Genomic DNA, 15,843 nt, shown 5'->3' with positions numbered 1-15,843 from the left:
ATTATATGTTTCCTGGAATTTAACCATGTCATCTAGGTTGTCCTCTTTTTTGGTGTGTGTATAGATCTTCATAGTATTTTCTTACAGTCCTTTGTATTTCTGCAGTGTCAGTTCTTGCTTCTCCACTTTCATTTCTAATTTTATTTATTTGAGTACTCTCTTTTTTTTTTTTTTTTTGATGATCAGGTTAAAGGTTTGTCCATCTTGTTTCCCTTTTCAAAAACCAGCTTTTGGTTTCATTGATCTTTGTATTATCTTTTTAGCTTCTTTGCCTTTATTTCCACTCTGACCTTTATTATTTTCTTCCTTCTACTTTCTCTGGGCTTTATTTGTTGTTCTTTTCTAGGTTTTTTTGTTTTGTTTTGTTTTGTTTTAGATGTAGCTTTGTTCTGTTTATTTGAGCTTTTTCTTGCTTCTTAAGATATATATGTAATTTTATGAACTTCATTCGTAGGACTGCTTTTGCTGTGTTCCATACATTTTGAGTTGTTGTATATTCATTTTTATTTGTTTCAAGGAAATTTTTATTTCTTCCTTGATCTCATTGTTAACCCATTCGTTATTTAATAACATGCTATTTAGCCTCCAAGTGTTTGAATGTTTTTCAGTTTTACTATTGTAGTTGATTTCTAGTTTTATGCCATTGTGATCTGAGAAGATGCTTGATATGATTTCAATCTTATTAAATTTATTGAGACTTGTTTTGTGTCTTAACATGTGTCTATTCTAGGGAATGTACCATGAGCATTTGAAAAGAATGTATATTCTGCTGATTTGGGTTGAATGTTTCTAAAGATATTAATTAAATCTAGTTGATCTAGTCTGTCATTTAAGGCTGCTGTTTCTTTGTTTATTTGCAGTCTGGAAGATCTATCTATTGATATAAGTGGGGTATTAACATCCCTACTATTATAGTATTGCTGTTGATCTCGCCCTTTATGTCCATCAAAATCTGCTTTATATATTTAGGTGCTCCTATGTTAGAAGCACCTAATATTTACAATGGTTATACCCGGCTGCTGGATTGCCCCCTTTATTATGATGTAGTGGCCTACCTTTACCCCTTTGTTTTAAAGGCTATTTTGTCAGATATAAGTATTGTTATCCCAGCTTTTTTTATAATTTTCATTTGTATGTAATACTTTTTTCCATCCCTTTATTTTCAGTCTATGTGTATCTTTTGTTCTAAGGTGGGTCTCTTGTAGACAGCATATGCACAGGTCCTGTTTTCATATCCATGGAGATACCCTATGTCTTTTGATTGGAGCATTTAATACTTTTATATTTAAGGTTATTATTGATATATAGTTATTTATTGCCATTTTATTCTTTACATCTACAGTCCTCTTTTTTTTATTTCTTTTTTCATTTTTCTTTTGCTCTTTTTACATCAGGCCGCTTAACATTTCTTGCAGTACTGGTTTGGTTGTAATGAATTCCTTGAGTCTTTTTGTCTGGGAAGACTTTTATTTCTTCATCAAATTTAGATGATATCTTTGTTGGATAAAGTAGTCTTGATTGTAGGTTCTTGTTTTTCATCACCTCAAGTAATTCTTGAAAAATGCTTCTGGCCTCAAGTGTTTCTTTTGAGATGTCAGATGTCATCTGTATGGGGGCTCTTCTGTAGATAATTAGCTGCTTTTCTCTTGCAGCTTTTAGTATTCTTTCTTTGTCTCTTAACTTTGATATTTTAATTATTATGTGTCTTTGTGTAGGCCTCCTTGGGTTCATCTTTAATGGGACTCTCTGTGCTTCTTGAACCTGTTTGACTTTTTTCATTACTTTAAGGAAATTTTCAGCTATTATTTCTTCAAACAGATTCTCTAACCTTTGTTCATTCTCTTTCCTTTAGGAACCTCTGTGATGTGGATGTTGTTTCTCTTCATGTTGTCACAGAGTCCTCTTAGAGTTTCCTCAGTCTTTTTGCATTTTTATTTGTTTCGCTGCTCTACTTCTGTGCTTATGTTTATCTTGTCTTCTAAATCACTGACTCAATCTTCTGCTTTATCCAGCCTGCTGTTGATTCCTTCTAGTGCAGTTTTCATTTCTGATATTGTAATTGTCATTTTTGACTGGTTCTTTTTTATGATTTCAATGTTCTTTTTGATGCTTGCTATCTCTTTATTTAGGTGCTCATTATGTCCATGCATTGTTACTCTAAGATCCTTGAGCATTGTAACAATTATTATTATAAACTCTGCATTTGGTAGTTTGGTTACTTCTATTTCATTTAGTTCTTATTCTGGGGATTTCCCTTGTTGATTCATTTGGGTTGCATTTCTTTGTCCATTTTTAATTGTGTGTATTAGGTAGTGCTGTCTGATCTTGAAATTTTTGTCATGTCTTTATGAGGAAGATGAGCTCAGTGGTGCTGCCCTCTAGGCCACCCGTTTTCCTTGTTCTAGGAATGCTTCTTGAGGATACTATTTTCTCTCCTGTTGTATATGAGTATTGAATGCAGTTGGTCCTTTCATGGTTACAGTTATTTTTTCAGGCTGGCTGTTTCTATGGTTCAACTTTGATCATGTGTATTGCACATTGTGCAATGTCTGTCCTATTGGGCATATTTATGCTTCATAGTATCTGGTGCCTGCTAGATTCCTCCTTTTTTGTTTTCTGTGCTTGGGTAGTGTGGAAGAGACTAACCTGTGTATAAGAATCAGCTTCCTCCTGCTTAGAGATGACAGCAGCTTCGTAAAAGTGCCAAGCTATGTAAGATTTGCCTTCACTTTTTAGCTGCTCCACCTTCTCTGCAGCTGCCTGGTCTTCCCACAAAATTTTTTTTTTAATTTTTTTTGTTTGTTTTTATTTTATTTATTTTTAATTTATTTATTTTAGAAAGGAGATAGAGAGGGAGAGGAGAGAGAGACAGAGAGAGAGGGAAGGGGGGAGGAGCAGGAAGCATCAACTCCCATATGTGCCTTGACCAGGCAAGCCCAGGGTTTCGAACCGGTGACCTCAGCATTTCCAGGTCGACGCTTTATCCACTGAGCCACCACAGGTCAGGCCCAAATTTTTTGTAGAAAGACAGTAGTGTGGGCTCAGACTTGCCTCACCCAACCAACTCCTCTGCAGGTTGCAAGACTGTTGTGTTAGGGCAGCTGAGGTTGGGAATACAATGTTAGTGGGACCCCCTACTTCAGGGGTCTCTTGGTCAGGAGCTCAGTATGAGGAATGTGGCCCCTACTCCAGAGCCTAATCCTTCAGCCACTGCTGTATACTCAAATTTTTCTTCTTGCCAACAAGGTGAGCAGCAGGTTTAGATTGAGTTGTGCCAATAGTCCCCTCTGTAGATGTTCTTACAGCTGGTGAGACCCTGGTTTCAGGAAGGAAGACTGAGAGAATTCTACCTGGGGTTGACTCTACCCCCCCCAAGAAAGTGACTAAGCCCCTCGACCAGGTCCAGCCATAGGCTCACAGCAACCCACACTTTAAATGTCCATGCTCCAAGCCTCTCTTCCTTCCTTTTGTGGAATCTAGGGCAGCTGGGCAAGATATCCAGCACACAGGCATGTTGACTGTGAAGCTCCCCCCTATCCAATGCACTTGAGCTTCTGTGCCGGTGCTAATCACAGAGAGTGGAAATCATCTCAGGTGGGCCAGGTGTGAGGAGGCCTCCCTTAGAATACCCCCTACAGGGTTGTTAGGTCTTGAACTGATGTTCTCCACAACTGGCCACTGGAAGTTCCAACCCTGGGCCTCCCTGGCAGAAACCTGGCACAGACCCGTGGCAGACACTGCCCGTGACTGGCCCTCAGCAACCTTCTTGGAGCTATAAGCAATCCAGGGTTTGTGGCTGCCTCTACTGGGCCCAGGTGCTCATGGAAATACCAAGTTGCACACCTAAGTTGACTTTTACCTATATTGGGCCTGGAGAAGATCCACTTAAAAGGCTAAAGTTCCCTGAATCCCGCCTCATGTAGCCTCTGTCTTCTGGCTGCTTGTTGGGCTTGGCCACTGAAAAAAACCTTTGCTAGGGTCTAGAGTATGCAGCAATTCAAGGATTAAGAAAGGTGATGGGTGGGGCTACATCCCCAGGTGTCAGTCTGTCCAGACTTTTTTCACAGACCTCAGTAAGTTGTGGCCACCATGAACCTGGTGGATGTGGCCTCTGAGACCCAGAGATGTGGTCTGCCTGCAGTCTAGACAGTTTCTACTGAATCTTCCTTAAGGCGGAATCACCAGTCTTAGCCTTAGGAGTGTGCAGAGGAAATCTCCAGCCTCAATACTGGAAAACTGAGTCACTGACATGCTGCCTGCTTCCTGGCTTTTCAGCATGGTCCAGTCTTTGTGACTGGGGCAGAAGAGACTCCCAAGGGTGGAGAAGTTGCTTTTCTCCAAGCTGATGCCACTCAGAGGGGACTGCTCCACCCTAGAAACATGACTACTTTACTATTGGAGTATGACTCAGCACAGGGGTTCCGGTGGCCATCCCCCACAGTGTCTTTCCCTGGGCCTCCAACTTTACACTCTCCTCACGTAACTCTAGTCCTCTCAGCCCTCCCTCCACTGGAGCCCTGGGTAAATGGCTGTAAGGAAGATTTTCTGTGCTGCTCCTTTAAGGCAGAGCCTGAGTCTCCAAGAGCTCTGTCTCCTTCTTTCAGACAGAAACCCTGCTCTTTTCACCACCAAATGCTGTCTAGGTACCTCTTCTAGGTTCTGGGACTCTAAGCTGGGGCTCTGGGCCTGGAGCTGAGGACCCACACCTCTCAAGGAGACCCTCCCTGCAGTGAGAGTCCCTCTGGACCCTATGCTGCAGCTGGCTCCTGGCAGTGAGGCAGCCCTTTCTACATCTCTGCCCTTCCTACCAGTCTCGGTGTGGCTTCTTCTGTGATCTTTGGTTATAGACTCTTCTTCATTTAGTCCAAAGATGGTTTTTTAAGATGATTTTTTTTTCTTTTCTTTTTTTTTTTGTATTTTTTTTCTGAAGCTGGAAACGGGGAGAGACAGTCAGACAGACTACCGCATGCGCCCAACCGGGATCCACCCGGCACGCCCACCAGGGGCGACACTCTGCCCACCAGGGGGCGATGCTCTGCCCCTCCGGGGCGTCGCTCTGCCGCGACCAGAGCCACTCTAGCGCCTGGGGCAGAGGCCAAGGAGCCATCCCCAGCGCCCGGGCCATCTTTGCTCCAATGGAGCCTTGGCTGCGGGAGGGGAAGAGAGAGACAGAGAGGAAGGAGGGGGTGGGGGGTGGAGAAGCAAATGGGCGCTTCTCCTATGTGCCCTGGCCGGGAAACGAACCTGGGTCCCCCGCACGCCAGGCCGACGCTCTACCGCTGAGCCAACCGGCCAGGGCCAAGATGATTTTTCTTAAATTAAATCGTAATCCAATTTGGTCCCGGGAGGTAGCAGCTGGAACGTCTGCCTACTTCCTAGCCATCTTGAAATCCCCTCAATGTTTTTTATTTTTAAAGAGAAGAAAATACTTTAAGGAATGTCACCATAAGTATACTATGAATTTCTTTTATTAAGTAATCAGGTGAGTAATTATTTTAAATTAGTTTTACCTTGAATATTATTTATTTATGAAACAATGTAATTTTGTTTTTAGATAGTAATTGTTTAAGAAGGATTTTGCTTTATCAAATAATGTAAAAAGCTATAATGTCATTACAATGTCAAAGTAGGAACGAGTGAGCTAAGAAAGAAAAAATAATAGAGGGGTAAGTGAGGTTGAGATTTAGGTGAAATATTTATTTGCTTTTAAGTGATTTTCTAGGTTTTGAAGTCAGATATCAGTTTAAAGTTTGCATCCTACAATTTCTCATTTACTACTTGAAGAGAAAGTTGAGTTTCAAAATATTTAAAACAAAACATCATCTATATTTGAAAAGATAATATAGACCAAATATTTTAAAAAGTCATTAGTGTTTTTTCAACCAAATCTAAATTACAATGTACATTTATTTATACATACATGTACATGTATTTATAAATACATATATATGTAAAATATAAATATATACATTAATATAGTGCTGATATTTAATTATTTAAATTAAAATAATAAAAAAATATAAAAGTGAAACCATCTAAATGTCCTGCTCAAAATATCATACTGGAGCTGCTTTTTGTAAAAGTATTTGAGGATCATGCAACCCATCTTTTGTTATGAACTCACTAAAGTAGATTTTTCTGAAGTTGGTTATCTGTAGAGTTTGTTTTTATGATGGAACTTGACTTTCTGATATAGTTCCTGATTCTTTAGCATGAACAGTCTAAAAGAGAGATAGTCAGGCAACCAGATAACTTTAATATAATACAATTAGTCTTTTATTGTTAACAAACTTGTGCAAGAATAAAGTAGAGGATATAATTATGTTTGCCTTAGTAGGCACAGAAGTATTGTTACAGAAGTGGTAAGTTTAAGCTGTGCCTAGAAAAGGAAGATTAATTTTACAAGTTAGGTGACAATGTGTGATGAGGAACTCGTGTACACATGAAAATGAATGGCATGTTTAATTTACTGTCACCCCCTAGACCTGTCTACAAGGCTTTCCACAGCCTCTGCCTGTGCCCCCTCCCCAGCCTCAGCCCCATTCCTCTGCTTCATTGATAGCATGAACTCTGTCATATATAAATATTATATATGTATATATATATGTATATACATACACACATATATAACTAAATAATATATAGTTTTGTTTTGCTCCAGCTCAGTAACAGTTCAAAGAGAAAACTTTGTATGTCAAAATAGTCACAATTTCTTGAAGGCTTTCCTGACATGTCTGTGCCAAATCTATTTGCTTTCACATAACCTTATTGACTGGAGGCTTGCCGTCATGATTAAGCAGATATTATAAGAAATACAGGAACTTTTAATGAACCAAATACCCAAGATCCAGCACAAGCAGAGGCCTACACAATTTACAGCCAAAACAGAGTGGAATATGAAAAAAGGCTTAGAGCATTGGCCAAGAAGTTTGCACCCTCATAGAAAGCTAACTGTGGCAATATCAAAAGGAAGGGGGTGCTTTGACAAGAACTTATTGACAACATTTGCAGGTCTAGCATGATTCTATACAATTACTATTCACGTAGGGAAGGCAGGCGAGCCCCATTTCTCATTTCTGCCACTGTTACACAGTTCTCCACTTGCCGAGTTGCCTGGTTTTTCATACAAGGCCTCTTTTTTCAGTCTTTTAATTTTTTATTATGTAAAACTTGCCTTTATTTTAATATTGATGTCAGTATTTCAAATGCTGTGCAATTAAAGGCTTTATACTTCTTCAAGTCTGTGAGGAGCTTGTTCCCTTTGCTCACAGACTTTGACCCATAGACTTATATGATAATTTAATTATACAATAAGTTTATGGTTCATTAGTTCAGAAGGGCAAAATGAGGACACTGAAAAAATATAATTTTAATTTTTTATCTTATTTGAGGTGTTATGATTTTTAGATAATCTAAGTAGATAATATTGAAATACAGAAGAACAAATATCCTACCATTTAATATTAAACTTATAGTTAAAAAATATTTGAGATATATATTAGAAAAAAATCATGTGATTTAAAAGATATAGCCTGACCAGGCAGTGGTGCAGTGGATAGAGCATTGGACTGGGATGCGGAGGACCCAGGTTCGAGACCCTGAGGTCGCCAGTTTGAGTGCGGGCTCATCTGGTTTGAGCAAAGCTCACCAGCTTGGACCCAAGGTTGCTGGCTCAAGCAAGGGGTTACTTGGTCTGCTGTAGCCCCACAGTCAAGGCACATATGAGAAAGCAATCAATGAACAACTAAGGTGTCCCAACGAAAAACTAATGATTGATGCTTCTCATCTCTCTTCGTTCCTCTCTGTCTATCCCTATCTATCTCTCTCTCTTTAAAAAAAAAAATTAAAAGATAGAGGCTCGAATGAAATTTACAGTTACTAACAAACCAGTCTTTACTTATAAATAATATAAATTAACATTGTAAATAAATAGGAGAAAATTATTTAAAGTACTTATCAGAGAACAAATTGTTTCAAGTACCTACAAAAACATTAGAATTTTTGCCCTGGCGTGCGGGGGACCCGGGTTCGATTCCCGGCCAGGGCACATAGGAGAAGCGCCCATTTGCTTCTCCACCCCCCCCCCTCCTTCCTCTCTGTCTCTCTCTTCCCCTCCCGCAGCCAAGGCTCCATTGGAGCAAAGATGGCCCGGGCGCTGGGGATGGCTCCTTGGCCTCTGCCCAAGGCGCTGGAGTGGCTCTGGTCGCAGCAGAGCGACGCCCCCTGAAGGGGCAGAGCATCGCCCCCTGGTGGGCGTGCCGGGTGGATCCCGGTCAGGCGCATGCAGGAGTCTGTCTGACTGTCTATCCCCATTTCCAGCTTCAGAAAAATACAAAACAAAACAAAACAAAACAAAAAAAAATTAGAATTTTTAAGTACACAATTAATGTGCTAATTACAAACCTTTCCCTTTTATTCATAAATAAATTTTTTAAAGATTATTATAAGAAACATCATTCCCTACAATTATTTATTGAGCATCCATTGGATCAGTGATTCTCAGCCTAGAGGAAATTTAGGATCAACTAACCACTTTTGAAAAATAATGATGCCTGAGTCCCACAACCAAGTTGTCCTGATTTACTTGTTTTAGGGTGAAGCTTGCATCTTGGATTTTCTTTGTGTGTGTGTTTTCTCTTTTTTTTTGTTTATTTGTTTACTATTGTTTTCATCTCCCTAGTTGAGTCTAATCAATATACAATTTTAAAATCATTGATTAAGTTACTAGAAACCTGTTTTATATAATTTGTTATTCTTAAAACACAACAAATAGATTTTCAGTACAAATTTGCTAATAATGAGAATGATTATGTCTGCAACTGCAACACAAAGTTGACAAAAGATGGCTAATATTTGGTAAAATTTATTTTGATTTCCTAAATATATACTGGAGTAAGCAAACTAAATCTAACATGTTCAACAATATTTGCTAAATGTGTCAATGTCTTTACCTGTGGTATTCATGGAAGAAAAACCTGTTTTATAATAACCTCTGGACCATTCAAGTGATTAAAAGAAGTACAGAGAATCATTATTAAAATATAACTTGCAATATAAAGCAGATGAGGTGTTGTCTAAGGATAATTCATTTCAAGTTCTATTTCTACCTTTATTGGGTTTGCTATTTCTAGGTCCTCGCAGTTGTCTTCAGAGAAAAAAATAGGAGAGAGCTTGATTCCAAAGTTGAAGTGAATTAGCTTTTTGTTTGTTTTTGTGATACTATACTTAAGACAAAGAAATATACTTGCATGTAGAACACTTAGACTTATAAAGATTTACTTAAAATTTATTTCAGTCACTTATCTTTTTTTATCTCTGCTTTACACGTGTGTCTGGATAACAGCAGAGTTTAGGTTATTGAGTACTTTTATGGCATTCATCTTTTAATACTTTCAAACAGTATTTGCTACATTATGTTACAGTAAGGGCTAGATTTACATAAAGACATTTTAAAATGTGTATGTAGATATTGTGAATGAATTTACCAGTCTTTTTTAACCTGGTTAAAAAAAATATTAATGAACAAGGAAAGAAATATCCACGGCAGAGTTTCCATGAAAATCTCTTAAATTTTCAATGGGGGAAGGGGACATAATGATGAAGGATTGAGTGGGAATAAAAGGGGTGGAAGATATGGAAGAAAAAATGGTGCTCTAGTATAGTATGAGGCAGTAACTATTGCCCACAGTTTATGTCCATAAACTTTATTGGGAAAGCTATTTTCTCTCACTGATTCCCAAAATTCTTAGCTCTATGATGAATATTATCATAGGATATGTCAGTCTTGAACAGGAAAAAAAGAAAAAGCAGATGTGTTGGAAAGACACACTCCTCCTGTGTTCTTTTACTTTGCTGTTACACTACTACTAAAGTCACAATACCTCTGATACCTCATAGGAGGGATTTTTGTTTATTTGTTTGTTTTAGGGCGTTGTTTGTTTTCCACACCAAGTAATTTTCTGCAACATCAACTGGCTGTTGCATTATTCAATTCAATTCTGACACTAACAGGAGTTAGCTTTCTAGGTTAAGGACTCAATCCTAGAGTCCTTCAATCCTGCTCACTACTTCAAATATCAATTGTATGTAATTGGTCCCTTGGTTACTAACAACTTCTGTTCCACATGGCTACTGTTAACCTAAAAATAGAAGGCCAAAGTGAGAGGCAACAAGCGTTTATTTGAGATCTAGGAAAATAGGTGTTCCAGAAACACAGTGCAGGCCAAAGTCAAAATAGTGTTTCCATTAGAAGGTAAACAAAAACGATGTTTACAAAAAAAAAGGGGACGGGAACAATTACATGAATAAAAGGAAGGAATTTCTATAGAGACAGATAAGCTAACATAGTAATGTTAATTCTAAAGAATGTCTTTTCCTGACCAGGCAGTGGCACAGTGGATAGAGAATCAGACTGGGACATGGAGGACTGACTCATGTTTGAAACTGCAAGGTTGCCAGCTTACGCACAAGCGCACCAGCTTGAGCATGGGGTCACTGCCTTGAATGAATGCGGGAACATAGACATGACCCCATGGTTGCTGGCTTGAGCCCGAGCTTGCTGGCTTGAGCAAGGAGTCACTTGCTCTGCTGTAGCCCTCTGGTCAAGGCACATATATGAAAGCAATCAATGAACAACTAAGGTGTCCCAACGAAAAACTAATAATTGATGCTTCTCATCTCTCTCTCTTCCTGTTTGTCTGTTCCTCTCTCTCTCTCTCTCTCTCTCTCTCTCACACACACACACACACACAATAAAAATCTTTAATTTTTAGTCTCCTCATAATGTCTGCTTTCTTATTATATTTGCAAAGTAGAATGCTGTTTAAGATATTTTAAGCCCAGGCCAGAGGTTATCTTGCCCAATTTTAACATTTCTAAGGTTTGAGGTTTAAGATGTGTGAGGCAGTTCCTCTGGAATGGCAGCTTGGGCTTACATTATTTTTGATATTACAAATTGGAGGGGTTTTTTGATGCCTTCCTTTGAATTCAGTCATTTTTTAGAACAACTCATAGAACTCTGAGAATAACACTCTTTCAGGTTTACCATTGTATTATATAGTAAATGGTATGATAAAGGGTACAGGATAGCCTGGTGAGGAGGAACATTGGGCAGAGTCTGTAAGGCTTCCCAGCGCAGGAGCTTTCTGTTCCTTGCAGTTGGGAGTGTGGCACCTCTGGTTCACAAATGAGTTCACCAACCCAGAAACTCTGTGAATTGCTTACTTTTGAGATTTTTACAGAGGCTTCACCATGTAGGCATAATTGATCATTAACTCCATATCCTGGTCCTCTCTCTTCTGTGGAGAATGAGGGATGTGGCTGAAAATTCCAAGCTTCTAATAATAACTTGGCCTTTGGGTTGACCAACCAAGAGTCACCTCATTAGAAAAAAAGACCGTTTTACCAGCCAGAAAATTCCAAGAGATACAGAAGTTTTGTGTGAGAAAATAGGGTCAAAGACTAAAGGATAGAACAAAAGATTCTCCTAGCACCCCTACTTATAAGTGTTTTAGGGGTTCTCTGGGAGAAGAGACTAATATATGTGTTTCTTATTATTTCACATATATTAGTGAATAATAAGATATTCACTTATTATTCACACTTATAATTCACATGTGTTTTTCACATGTGAAAGTGTCAAGCTTGGATTTGATTAAGACTAAGATATCCATTGATGTTTCAAAACCCATCAATTTTGGACTATTGCTCAGATAGTGCAATTTTGGTAAAGGGCCCTAGGTGTTAACAAGGAGACACCTATAATCATTGAGGTGATATAAAAAGCTCTATAGTGAGAAGGAAGCAGAGAGCTAAAAAATATTTTTAGAACTCCTGCATGGAATATCCTATTCCAATCTGCCTAGACTATGGCTTGGGAATAGTGGTTGGATTGCACATATAAATCCTAGCATGTGCTGTAGATGTGGTATTCCTCACAGAGTTATTCAAAAACACACTTAAAAAATAGGTCTTTTTGGCCATTTTGCATTACTTTATCTCCTGTGGGTGGAATAAGTCACATGACTTTGTGTAGAAGTATGGGGAATAAGGAGGAGAGTTTGGGAACCACATATGTGATCATTATGATTTTTAACCCTTTCCCAATTTTTATAAAAAAAAACAACTCTGCAGAGTTTTAGCCTTTTTTCCCCCAAGAAATCAGTTCTAGATCTTAGAAGAGTTGCAGTAAATAAATTAAGACACAGATGCCAAAGTTACTATATTATGAGAAATTTTAGGAAAAGTATAAAACAATTAACATTGTCAGTGCTAATTATCAGTGAACAATTAATTCCTCAGCTTCTTTTGTTATAAATACTTGTTACACTTTTAAATTTTTTTTATCATTGTCATAAACATCATACATGGAATTGTTTAATTTTTTTAATTTTCTGAAGAGTATAAAATTAAATCACAAACAATACAAAACCAGAGAAATCTAAAATTGACCCATATTGTAAATTAATGTAACAATTCAACATAAAAGACCTTAAAAATTTGATAAACTTTTATGCCTTCATTTGATTTATCTAAACAATTTTTACCCAATTAAGAAAAATAATATTATACTCTATTGATTTTCATTGCATCACAGCCTCTACAAATGTATTTTGTTTATTGCAAATAATCTATTTGTTATTTACTTTCTGTAAAATCTATGACCAGCCTCAAGCATGTTATCTGCACCACACTTTGTCTAAGACTATACATTATTATATCAGTTAAAAAAGAAAACTCTTAAAGTGCTGACTATGAGCCCATACAATGCAGTGCTTTACATTGTTATTAAAGTCATTCTTCAAAGCAACCTTATGTTGTATAGTTGTTAAGATTATCTCATTTACATCAGTGACTAGTTTACCCAGACTATACATTTAACAGTGGATATATCCAGGATTGCTCCTACTCTAAATCCCAGGATCTTAGACCATTTTGCTACATGATGGTGTCAAAAGGTGAAGACATTTTTATTACTATTTGATAGGTTTTGGAGGATTGTTTTCTAAAGGCTTGGCATCACTTTCAGTGGGACCTGCCGCTTGTGAGGGCACAAACTCCCCTCTTCAGCATTCAGTACCATCATTTTCTGTTACTTTATTTAAAATGTCTAACTTTTGCAGCCTTTTTAATTTATTTAAAAATTCAGCAACAGTAAACTGAATATATTTTCTATCTAATTAAAATATTTCTTTGGTGAAATTACTTTTCCTGAGTTTTTTTTTCATTTATGTATTAGGATCTTAATGTTTTTCTTATCCACTTGTACGGTCTTTTGTTTAAGAGTTTAAGTTATCCTTTTTCCACAGCCCATAGTCTTGCTGCTCTGATCTAGTATCCTTAGGAAGTTCTTTCCTAGAGTTCTAATCACCTTGCTTCAGTAGGAGGGCGGTTATCTTACTTACACTGACACACTGCGTATAGATACTAATCAGCCCTTTGTAAGGCCTGGCTGAAGTAGTTTCATTTGAATCTTCTTTGGGTCTGGAAAACTTCTGTTATATTTTATTCTTTCAAAGAGAAAAAGGAAATAGTCTTAAAACAAAGACCAACAATTTTTTGTTTATAAGCCGGGAAGGGCTAAACTATTTTATCCCGGGATACTAATGACTTGATTATGGCTTCACGCAGTTACTTACAGACCATCAGGTGCTGGAAACTGATGGAGATGCAGATGTACCCTGTGTTGAACCGTAGCTCACATACATAGACTAGCTCCTATGTTTAGCACATACTGGTTTCTATTTCTAAATTACCTCAGAGGCTTGTAAGCATTTTCAACCTGTACTTCTGCAAGTATTTATTAATTAAGGAAAGAATATGTACTTTATATCATCTAATGTCAAAGTCAAAGAAAGTATCAGTACGCAATCTTAAACAAGGACTCAGGAAAAACAGACACACAAGTGGTGGATTTTACATAACTTCAGATTTTTCATTTAATTATATTAAAACTATAAATTAAGATTCTAATGATAGGTGAGATGACTTAATTTCTTCAGGACTGAAGTTTGCGAATTTGGTGTCACAGTGAATTGTATGTGTGTGTATGTGTATATGTGTGCATGTACTAAATTTGAAAACAATATCCTTATAATTTTTTTCAAAATAAGAGCATTGAATAAAGTGTTACTATTTATAGAATCATTAGTGTGCTTTTTGAGTCTCAGAACAGTTACAAAGTACGAAGCAAATCCTGCCAGGCGATGGCTACAGAACGTGGTTATTGCCTTCCTTCGCACAATCCCGCCTGACATTACACGCTGTGCCACTCATCTGGAAGGGTGCTGGCACTTTACGAGGGGATGACATCATCTTTGTTTATCACTAAAAATTAATCAGATGCATTTGCCAACAATCAGTTATTATTTTTTTTTTTATTACTTATCGGGTTGAAACTATGCTGTTTGAAATTAACACATCTATTAAACTTTTCATATTAATAAATTGAGATAATTGTGCCATTAGTTAATGCCAATTACAGTAAAATTCTGACTACTTACAAGTTGTCCTTTATTATATCAAAACTGTGAATATGGAAAAAATAATCAAAGAATCATCCTCATCTCAAGAAACTAACAGTCTAGAAAAAAGAAAGATGAATTTTCTTTTAAAGCATTAGGTAGTAAAAGTTTTAAAGTTTGCATGCATTGCATCCTCTTTCACAACTATTCAACTCTGCCTCATGGCCCTAAAGACACCATAAATGAGTAATGAGTGTGGCTGTTTCTTAGAAGTGTTTTTAGGCTAGATTTACAAGTGTTAGTAGGCTAGATTTGGTTCACCAAGCATAGATTACAAGTGTTAGTAGGCTAGATTTGGTTCACCAAGCATAGATTACCAACTTCTAATCTGAGTGCTGATACAAACAGAAAGAGTGGAAAAGTTAACATATATATCAATACTCATATAAGACATTAATAAAAATATATTAAGATATGTCAAAGAATTTTACAGATGCTTTACCTACTCTGTAAGTATTTTAACATTTTAATGTACTATAATTTTGACATTTAATATCTCTATAGTGAAAATAATTATTTGGCATAATCTTTAAAATGTAATAAATTGTTAAACTGAAAATAAATGTCATAGTAGCCATTTCTACTTATTGGCATTTCATTTTCATCACAAATTGTCATTTAATAGCACTTAAAATTTTAACATTATTAATGCTTCAAAGAAAATATATGGAGCGTTGCCTACTTTTTTTTGAAAAGATTCATTGGAATTTGATTTGTACATACTTGTCTACTTTCTTGAAAATTATATTTTTATTTTTATTTGATATAAAATAGAATAGATATATGTCAAGGAATTAAAATTCAAAATAGATTTTAGACAAAAGCCTAAACGTGATTATCCATTTATACTCATTCCACAGTTCTCTCAAAATAACTATAAATACTATTCATAAAATATACTGAAAAGTGAATGCACTGAAGCACTAAAAAACTTCTATGTTATATTCTGCCATCTGTTTATGTGGTTTATAAAACTAAACTGCATTTTATTAAGCAGTATACTTGGTATTTTCTGGATCTTTCTTTAGTATGAATATGTGAAAAAAATTTTAAAAATCTTTGTTTCAATATCCAGAAAGTGCATGTATTATATATAGCTTGTTTATTTTTAACACAGCAATAGCTCTGCAAATATATATTTGGAGATGCATTTTTAAAATCTGAAAATGTAAATTTAAATTGGTAGCCTTCCATAAGTGATTAAAGTCATATAAACATTACATTTTCAGTAGGCTCTGATAAATAATGCCACTGGCATAAGAAATCAGTAGGTCAAATGAGCAAGACATTATTCTCCACCTGAAATTTGTAGGCTCTGTGC

General features: G+C 36.7%; 1 protein-coding gene across 5 annotated transcripts in view; it reads left to right on the top strand.

Annotated features, from left to right (window-relative positions):
* EPHA5 (EPH receptor A5) overlaps nucleotides 1–15,843 on the top strand; it is a 373,740-nt gene that overhangs the window by 289,678 nt on the left and 68,219 nt on the right. The window lies entirely within an intron of this gene.

This window comes from Saccopteryx leptura, chromosome 5 (genome assembly GCF_036850995.1).
Source record: "Saccopteryx leptura isolate mSacLep1 chromosome 5, mSacLep1_pri_phased_curated, whole genome shotgun sequence".
Lineage (NCBI taxonomy): Eukaryota > Metazoa > Chordata > Mammalia > Chiroptera > Emballonuridae > Saccopteryx > Saccopteryx leptura.
The sequence above is the reverse complement of the archived record's forward strand: the minus strand, read 5'-3'. Positions and strand labels throughout refer to the sequence as shown.